Source organism: Tupaia chinensis, unplaced genomic scaffold (genome assembly GCF_000334495.1).
Source record: "Tupaia chinensis unplaced genomic scaffold, TupChi_1.0 Scaffold000414_1, whole genome shotgun sequence".
NCBI lineage: Eukaryota > Metazoa > Chordata > Mammalia > Scandentia > Tupaiidae > Tupaia > Tupaia belangeri.
Window position 1 is genome coordinate 3,427,145 of NW_006159919.1, and position 2,442 is coordinate 3,429,586.

The following is a 2,442-nucleotide window of genomic DNA, read 5'->3' on the forward strand; positions in this document are numbered from 1 at the left end:
TTCAGATAACCTCTTCCCTTTTGTGAAATGGTTCAAGACCTACTAGTTTGATAAAAATTAAAACTTTAATCAGAGCCACCAAGTTACCCTGAAACCTGAGCTGCCCATAATGAACTGGGTATTATCTGACCTACCACTATTTATTTTTTATACAGTTGGATAAACACAGCAGCATTCTACAAAAAAACGAAAGTGGTTTATGCATGATCAGTGGTATAGGCACAAGTAAATAATCTGAAGTGGTCCAAATGCCCATGTCCCACTCCTAATACATTGCCTTCTCTCTCCCAGTATGCATCTATAGCCTCATGAGGAGTTCCCTATAATCAGAGGATAGAGGAAGAGAACACTGAACTAACATCTGATTTAAAGACGGTTTTACATGACATGTAGCCACCATCAGAAAGTGGCAGCACCACAACTCCTTTCTTGGTCACCTCTAAAGGGAAATCTTTTCAGAGGTATAACTGTAGGTAGTACATCTGATTTTACATGTTCCAAGAAGAAAGAAATGTCCAGACATGATTATATACTGATTAATTTGCCATAGCTGATGGTTTGGCTATGTAGTCAAGGACTTGAAAGGAACGAGCTTAGAAAATTGGTGACAAAGGTATTTGGGAAAGAGATATATGGTAGACCTCTCTGAATGGGCCAAAGATACAAGATATCTTTATATTGTAAAGATATCTGTGTCTCCAAAATGAGATCTCAGCAGAGATTGATTTTTAAAATTAAGGGGTTAGGATGGCATGTTCTGTGGTAATATGCCTCTTTATAGCCACTCCAGTCACCTCTCAATGGGATCATAAATAAAGTAGCTATGGTGGTAGGGATGGAGGTTATAGCTGGGTTCACCAGTAAGGACTTCTACTCTACAAGGCCTATATGACTACAGTGATGACTGAATGCCTACACTTAGTCTTCAATACACTGGCAACCTCCCTAGGATGACCAGCCAACTCCCTGGTGGCCAGTTAATTACATTGGTCACTCCCATCATAGAGAAGGTAGCATTTTTCTCTTACTGAAACAAACACTTCCTCTGAACATAGACTTGCCTTTCCTACATACAATGCTTCTGACCAAACTACTGTCCATGGACTTAGAGATTGCCTTATCCACTGTCACACTATTCACACAGCATAACTCTGATCAAAGAACTCACTTTACAGCAAATGAAGTACAGCAATGGGTCCAAACTCATGGAATTTACTGGTCTTGGCAATTCACTACTATCCTGAAGCAGATGTTTTAATAGAATGGAAGAATAACATTTTGGAAGTTGTTTGGTATCAGACAGGTGACAATATCTTCCAGAAGGCTGTATATAATCTGAATTAGGATCCAATATATAGTGTTGTTTCTCCCATAGGCAGATTTCATAGGTCTAGGAACCAAGAAGTGGAAATAGGGGTAACATTAATCATCATTACACCTAATGACCCATTAACAAAATTTTTGCCTCCTGTAACCAGTACTATGTATTCGTTTAGCTTAGAGATCTTAATTCCATAGGGAGAAATGTTTTTTTCCAGGAGATAAAACTTGAACCAGGAGTTAATACTGCCAACCACTTTTAATTCCTCATGCTTCTGAATCAACAGGCAGAGAGTCACTGCATAGACTGAGGTGACTGATCCTAACTATCAGGAGTAAATTGGGCTGTTAGTATACCAAGGAGGTAAGTAAGCATACCCAGAATACAGGAGATTCTTAAGGCATCTCTTAGTACTACCATGCTTTATAATTAAAGTCAATTCAAAACTACCATCAATCCAGGCAGGACTACAGATAGCCCAGAGCCTTTAGGAATAAAGGTTTTAGGTGGCTCTATCAGGTCAAAATTCATGACTAGCTGAGGTGTTTGCTGAAGGCAAAGGGAATACAGAAAATTTAATGAAAGAAAATAGTTATACACACAAGCTATGACATGTGACCAGTTATAAGAATAAGGTCTGTGATTTTCATCAGAATTCCCTCTTTATTTTGTTGAGAATATATTTCTGCATATGTGCATGTATTAAGCAAATATCTTTCTTTTTAAATTCTGTAGCCTAAGATATATTGACTTTACATAGTAACATTTAAGTATTATTAATTATATATTATAACATTTAATTTATGGGATATTAAAAAGAAGAATAATGACCTAACTACAAGGTATCACCATGAAGATAGCTGAATCACACAAGGCCAACTCTGTGTTTTGAGTCCCTGACTCAGCAGCTTGGGGAAAATGCCAGGCATGCGTGCACGCATGCCCAAAGTCCCAAAAGGAAGGACAAAAGGAGAAGGGATTACAATGTGACCATGCCACAAAAGGGGTGCTACCTCCTATTCCTCTCTCTCCTTTTTGTCTTTCTTTGTCTAGTGCATGTGACCTCTAGCCCCCCCCCCCAAAAAAAAAAGAAAGACAAAAATCCCTACTAGCCCCCCCCC